At 36.3% G+C, this 8166-nt stretch overlaps 1 long non-coding RNA gene across 1 annotated transcript; it reads left to right on the top strand.

The window, feature by feature from the left end:
* The first annotated feature begins 4866 nt into the window (after positions 1–4866).
* On the top strand, positions 4867–7481 carry LOC106308328. The gene is made up of 2 exons (XR_001263565.1): positions 4867–5253; positions 6835–7481. It is a non-coding gene; the product is annotated as an uncharacterized LOC106308328 (long non-coding RNA).
* The last annotated feature ends 685 nt before the right edge of the window (positions 7482–8166 follow it).

Genomic DNA, 8166 nt, shown 5'->3' with positions numbered 1-8166 from the left:
GATGATGTCGGGGATGAAAGACGACGTCGAGAGTCAGAGACGACGTCGATTTTGAAATCCTAATTTCAATTTTTTGTTTTAATTTAATTAATCAGAGAGGAGGAAAGAGGCATAAGGGCAAATGATCCCATTAAATGAAACTCATTTTTGTGACTTTGGGCCTTGAGTGCTAGTTTGGGAAGAGAAACAAGTTTGAAGCTATCTAGGACCATTTCTCTAAAAATTAAGGTCATAACTTAGGAAAAGTTGGACTGTTATTGTATCTAGAGTGACGAACACAACATAATTGAAGATCTTGATAACTAAAAAGAAAAAAAAAAGCCAAAAACACAATGAATGCAGTACATAAAGTAGTTTTCCAGAAATATACACTTGAGTGTTTTAATATATTTTCTTACACAATAAAAATCATATATTTTTGATGAAAGATATTGTCATATATAAATTTTAATATTTGTGGTTAATTAATGAGTGAATTGGGTGAAAATCCTAGAAGAAGTAACAAATTAAGAAAATACCTATGTCATAAAAATTGTGGGGATTCAAAAATGATCCAGGATAGCTGAAATGACAAAATTACCTTTCTGTCTATAAGAGAGAGATTTACATTATGACTGGTGATAATAGGTTAGAAACTAAAAGAAATATAAATGTAATTAAAGAAATATGACATCTTCGAAAACACAGTCGAATCAAACATAGTCGAATTGGACGGTTATGCGCCAGCGAGAAATGGTCGAAAGCAAGCTTAAAATCCGGAATATAGGACTTCACCTTACCGTTGAAAACCTTCTTCGCAACAAAGCGATGTTGATACCAATTATCGGAGCCATCAATTTGTTTTTATTTTTCCTAAATTTTGAATGATCAAAATCGTGTGTTTAGTGATATATTTATGTAATTTGAACATAAACAATACGAAATCGCATAAAATTTGATGATATATGAGAAAACTGAAGCCGTCGGCCATGAAAACAGATTGAACTGTCGAAAGCCCTAAAATATTGGGGAAGAAGATGAGTTATTTACATTTATGCCACTCATTAAAGAAAATAAAATCAGTCTGACAGGCAACTCGAACCTAGGAAACGAGTTGGAGAGTACCAACTTAAACCACCAGACCACTGTAACTTATTCGAATATAGCTCGCAAACTCTATGATATAACCATTTATATCCGACAATGGTATTCAAAGAAATTTAGAGACTTGTTAGATTAGCCTTATAAATACTTTGGTGGTTTGTATTTAGTTAGGGAACAAAAACACAGGTTGGGTTAAAATAAAATTTATGTTGCTAAAGATAGTTGTGGAAATTGATTTAGGATTTTAGCATGTTTTATGATGTAAATATACGCTAAAACAGATTATTAACCGGGTAACTCTCTGTGTGTAGGGTTAACGGCAGCTGCTAAAAGCCAAAAAATATATTTGCACTAATCCAAAACATATGTGTGTTAAATAGTAAATAGGTTAGCAGAGAGTGGCGAAAGTTTTTTTTTATATATTTATGTTAGCATGTTAACTAATACAATACAAAGCTAAACATTCTAGTGACCGTTTAACACTTTTACTGTGAAGGTTTCTGTCTTAGTTTAAGAATCAAAGTGACCGGCTAAGACATTTTATACAACGATACACGCAAGATTTGGTAGTTAAAAAAGTTTTTATTATACATAAAAACGAAGGAACACATAAGACATAAAAGGGTGATACCCACCCCAAAACAACACCAAAAGAAACGTAGATATAACAGTAGGCAGATGTTGGGTGGCTAGAACCATAGGACTTGAACATTATCTTCATTTCGATCATGACTGCAGTTCTTCCGACCTCAAGGTCAAGGACATCGGGAGTGATGCATTTGCAGACATCACTACCAGAAACCGCATGGTCTTGAATTAGTAGAATGGAGGTGATACCAGAATCAAAATGGTTGTGGTTCTGGGGGGACGATACATGGTCTTTCAATGGCTAAGGCCTTCAAATCTTTAGGACATGGTTGTTTCCCGGCTTGTCTCAGTAGGTAGGGAAACATTTATGAAATGGAATGCAGTTCTTTGGTGATCATCCCGTCCGTACTGAGAGATATGTTCCTAGGAGACGGGTTCGATTCTTCAGAATCCATAGAATCCGACAACGGACCTAAGACAGCTATATGTGTTAGGCAAAATGTGAAAACAAAAGGAGGAGAGTTGTGTTGAAAATGTTCAGATTAGTCTTCCTGGTTACGTTTACTCTAGCGAAAGACAAATAACTAGAGCAAATAATCCAGTAGCTGTCCAACCGAAAACATTTTTTTGTTAACTTAGATGAAAACTAGGCTAAGTTTATTGGTGACCTGCAATTTACAACTATATATTGCTAACGTGCGAACATCAACGAACAAAAAACCATAAATTTGGCTAAAATGGTATGTTTGCTAACCCACCTAACACAATTATATGAGTTAGGAAATGTAACAACAAAAAGAGCAGGATACAGTTTAAACGCATCCGCCGTAGTGGTACCTGTAGTTGAGTAGACAGCAATGCAAGTAAGGACATACTTGATATGTTCTGCCCTTGATAAATATAAGCGAAACAAATTATTAACAGATTATTAACCAGGAAACAGAAGATTTCAAGAATGCAGGGACCAGTGCTGCAAATTCAGAACTTTTGCTTGGGATAAATTGTCACAATCGAGAAGTTAAAGGGCTGAATTGAGGACGTGTCTGCAATTTACAAAGTCGTGGGCCAATATGAAAATAACCAGAAGCCCAAAGATCTGTTTTGCAATAATCTGGGAAATCACCATTGGAAGAGATCCGTGCTTGGCTTAAACGTGGACAACGGTGAGTCTGTTACAGTGCGACAGCAATTGGAGCTTGGGATTGGTCTTGCCATAACTGATTCGCAAAGGAGGATAGCTCGACAATTGGAGATAGCTTCGACGGTGAACAGAGCCAGTAGCGGCAGAGAACGTTGTAATGTCACGGAGGAGACGAGAACTCTGCGGTGGCTTGGAACGAAATCGCTTCAACATTCTCATAATGTTGTGCCTCAGTATAATGATGTGCTGTGCCTCAGTATATTTTTTTGATAACTGAAAAAATTCCACTTGCCGGCACATGAGATTACGTGTAGGATTGGGTTATCAAAAATAAATAAATAAAGTAAATTACAAGAACAAAAGGTAACCGGTTGATGTGGGTATGAAGTGAGCAAGGTTAAAAATGTAAAACTAACACCTTCTGACATTCTCGATAATGTAAATAGTGCATTAGCCTAATAATCGTATAAGTCTTGTGTGTATGATGCAATTTCTCTTAATTAATCAGGGGTTTATGAATTTTTGAAAATCCACTGATATTATAACTATATAAAGTAATGAAATTTTTAAATTGATGATCTGATTATCTTTGGCTTAGGCCATTTATATTTGGGTCAAAATTGCATAATTAACAATTGATATAATAATTTTCTATAATATTACGTTTTGAAAACTTATCAACTGATGTATAATCATTTTAATAAATGTAGTATGTGGTATATTCTCTTCATTATTGATTTCACCAACATGTGAAAGAAAAATTTGAATTTGAATGACATTGATATTGCTGGATAATTGCTGGGTAAATGACATTGATATTTGAATTTTTGATTTCTGTAATCGTCATTATTATCCAATATTGAAAATTTTTAACTGGGTTCTATCGACACTGTTGTAAATGGATTTGATATGCATAAAATAGATTTGTTTGGTTGATTTTAGTTTCTGAAAAGGAAAATCCCACAAAAAACCTTCAAAGTGTCAAGTACTTCCACTTTAAACCTCCAAATACTATGTTTCCATAATAAACCTTAAAATTGACAACATTCTTAACAAAAACCGTAAAAGTGGCATACATGTTTTGTTTTATATAAGGATAGACAGAATTATAAACTCTGTTAACGCCGTGACTAACTCCGTTTCCTTTTGATAAAACATGTGCCTTATGTTGTGTTGAAGATTCATCTCCTCTTACCTCTCTGTAATTAAAAGGAATTCCATAATCCGTTTCACTGCAACGATACTTCTCTTTTCTCCTTTCGGAGGAATTGCAAGAAATACAAGGACCTGAAGGAGAGCATTCGAAGGTGACGTTGCTTCCCTTCGAAGTTTCTTTGAAACCTATAAGGAACCTAAGCCCAACGCTTCTCGTCTCTTCGTTTCTGTTGTTCTGTTCATGTGCTCTGGAAAGAAACGATGATGAAATTGCAACACTGTAGGCGAAGAGGATGATCATATACAATGGAGACCTCAGACAAGCCATCAGCTTCGCCGTCGTCCTATGGTTTTCTCTTTATAATATTTTATTATTTTCAATAAAAATCTAAGTAATTACAATAAGGCACATTTTTTATCAAAGGAGACGAAGTCAGTTACGACGTTAACAGAGTTTATAGTTCTGTCCATCCTAATATAAAACAAAACACGTAAGCCACTATTACAGTTTTTGTTAAGAATGTTGACAATTTAAAGGTTTATTATGGAAACATTGTATTTGGAGGTTTAAAGTGGAAGTACTTGACATTTGAAGGTTTTTTGTGGGATTTTTCCGTTTCCAGAAGGTGAAATTTTGAAAATATTCATAGATTAATATAGAGTGATTTACGTATATAGACACCTTCTAGATTTTTATTACACAATGGGACATTTCCACTACTAAGTTTGTGGGGGTAAATTGACATAGCCTATCCCTATCCACATTCACATTCTTTCAGCATGTCGAAGAAATTTGATTGGTTTTTAAATATTTAAAGACACAATATCTTTTATGTTCTTTTATTTATAGCCATACATTTTTTTATAATTAAAATTTTTTTTCCTATTTGTTTCTTTCATCATGTTCTTCTCTACGTCTCTATGTCGATGAAGTGTAGTCTAGGATCAAATTTCAATCTGAAACAAAGAAACAAAAAATCTAAGCTTGCGTACATCTCTCTCATGTTCGGATGGCGGATTTTCTAAACCAAAGTCGGTACCGGTTCATAATCTTTGGGCTCTATCTTATTCTTCTCCATCTATACCTTCATCCTCCACAAGAACTACCACGAGAAGAATATTATAAGCCGACCTGGAACCATAGCTAAAGATAAGGGAAACGAGACAATGGCAAAGAAACTTGATGTATCTCCGCTTCCGGCACAATCTCTGTCTCCGCCGCAGCTGAAGCTAGACGATGTAAATTTGGAGAGATTGTAACTAAGTCGACGGCCGCTCTTTCCGAGGTAAGATTATGTTTAATATCTTTGCTTTCTCCAGCTTAATACTTGATTTCAATCATAAAGTTGATCACAATCATAAAGTTTGTTTCAGTAAACAAGAATGATAACTTGCAATGACGTGGTTTTGGTGTACACATATTTGCATGTTTGACCATTATGGATAGCAAAATTAGTATCCACATGTACACATATTTTTCGTACATTCTTTTGACAATATCCACATGTACAGCTATATATACATGTACACCTTCCGTTTAAAGGAAAAACAGATTTAGATAAGTTACATCTCACATAAGTTTAACATAGAATAAAGAACTAATTTAGGAATGTGAGAAAAAAGCAAACAATTCATATATTTATAACTCAAAGTTTTTTTATACATATAGACATATCTAATTGTGGTGGATATAACAACATCGCGTATGTTTTGTTTGCATGTGCAAGATTACGTTTTTTTGGCTATGTTTCAAAACAAAACAAAACAAAACACACAAAATTACCTATCATATAGTGAAATTACAGAATAAACTCGTTACAAAGTCATGTGAAAGAGAAAATATAACTAACAATACCCAGATATGTGTCTTGCATTTCTCCCAAACGTGGATAAAGTTCACAAAATTGAAATGAAGTCTCGCACCAATGTAACTGAAACAACTAAGGCTAGTGATTGGGAGCTAAACCGGATACCAATGCTAAACCGGTTACGAAATTAGAAGGATTGAAAACCCCTAACATACAATCACCATTCTTCAAACCTATAAGCTGTGTTGTCAACAAACAAGAGCCCAGAATCCAGTTGAATCTCTGATACCACGAGCTTGAACTCCTAGTCTTAAAACGAGAGATATTCATTCGTCAAAGAAGAATCATTGTGTCTGATTCAGAGCGAGTTTGGAATAAGTGGAATGCTAAACGACATTTATTTGACAAATCATTCCCCATCTAAAAAAGTTTGGAATAAGTGGAATGCTAGTTCTATTCCATAAAATTCCAGAAATAATTTTTCCTATTGTTCCGTATATTCATTTTCCAAGTTACCAGTTACAGTCCCAGTATCTTCTAGACCATGTCTCAGATATGTTTATGTTGTTCCTGAAAAAACATATTTCTAGCTGATTCTTTGCTGTTTAGGGTGGTCGACTATCGTACATATGGAAGCCACTGGCTTCAAGCCAGAGATCAGTCCAGACATTTTTGACAGTTTCACATTTTCGTTGTAGTTACGAAATTATGCAGAATTTTTATTTATATATTTTTAGAACTAAAAACAGCAGATTGCTGCTTTCTCTTAGAGATCTTATTGTACTTATGATGATGAGTCTCAGTTTCTATGGTTTGACAAACCTTTCTTAAGCATATATGGTTGTTTTGATTTGGCAAGTTAAAAAAAATAAAACAACACAAAGAAATAAAATTTAATCTACCACTAGACTTGATTACAAAGCATCAAACTACCTGATTCATTATCAATACCTCTCAAAATCGAACCCCTCTATCAATACCAGTATTTACTAATAACTTTGTTCATACTAAGTTTGATATCAGACAAGAACATGTCTCTGAGGTATTTCGTCTTAGTAGGAGGAATAAATACTCTGAGGCAATCAGCATTCACCCCCACAAGACACAATCCAGGGAAGATAACCTACATAGCATACAGTCTAGCTCAGTGAGAGGCTAAGAACATAACTTTCTTATTGAAGTTTGTGTGATGCAATTCGTCGAACACCTGGTAACTTAAACCGATATGTTATGTTTCTGCAAGGTCTTCATTTTCTTTCGAGATGGCCTGTACCTCGGCCTCGCAATTCCTCTCGGCTCCACCGCTCCACCGCTCCACCACACCGTTTCCCTTCTTCGAACCGCCACAAGCCTTCTTCGGCCGCAGATTCCAAGTCCTCTTTTCCTCTCTCCGCGGCGGCGGTTCTCTTCGGTATCATCGGGTTTCAGTGATTGTGCTTGGATGACGGCGCGAATTTATTAAATTTTTTGTAACTTAATAATTGAATTTTTACTTAGTAACACTAGTTTTGTTTTGAAAAGTGTACGTATTTCAAATTAAGTAACACGATCAGGATAACAAACAGTCTTAATTAACACATAAGGTCTGAAGAGAGAGAGAGAGGGGGATATAGTTTAAAACCTTATTTGAACCTCAGAGAAACAGAAAAAGTCTAAGAGCAGCATTAATCCAGATGCTTATTGGGTTGCTTAATGATTTTTAGATTTAAAAAAAAAAAAAATGATGAAATTAGAGAGGCAGCGGTGTTTAATTAAGCGCATGAAGAAGCGCGTCTTATTGGACACGCGTCGTGAAACACAAGTCTCATGTTTCTCTCTCGACGACTCCGCCGCATCGTCTTCTCTCAACCCATCTCTCCTCTTGATGATCTCTCCTCGTCTCTCTGTCTCTATCCTCGACGAAAGCGAGGTTCATCTCTCCTCGTCTCTCCGTCTCCATCCTTGACGACTCCGCCGCATCGTCTTCTCTCAACCCATCTCTCCTCTTGATGATCTCTCCTCGTCTCTCTGTCTCTATCCTCGACGAAAGCGAGGTTCATCTCTCCTCGTCTCTCCGTCTCCATCCTTGACGACTCCGCCGCATCGTCTTCTCTCAACCGATCTCCCCTCTTGATGATCTGTCCTCGTCTATCCGTCTCCATCCTCGACGACTCCGCCGCATCGTTTTCTCTCAACCCATCTCTCCTCTTGATGATCTCTCCTCGTCTCTCTATCTCTATCCTCGATGAAAGCGAGGTTGATCTTTCCTCGTCTCTCTGTCTCTCTCCTCGACGACTCCGCCGCATCGTCTTCTCTCAACCCATCTCTCCTCTTGATGATCTCTCCTCGTCTCTCTGTCTCTATCCTCGACGAAAGCGAGGTTCATCTCTCCTCGTCTCTCCGTCTCCATCC

Source organism: Brassica oleracea, chromosome C8 (genome assembly GCF_000695525.1).
Source record: "Brassica oleracea var. oleracea cultivar TO1000 chromosome C8, BOL, whole genome shotgun sequence".
NCBI classification, from domain to species: domain Eukaryota; kingdom Viridiplantae; phylum Streptophyta; class Magnoliopsida; order Brassicales; family Brassicaceae; genus Brassica; species Brassica oleracea.
The sequence above is the reverse complement of the archived record's forward strand: the minus strand, read 5'-3'. Positions and strand labels throughout refer to the sequence as shown.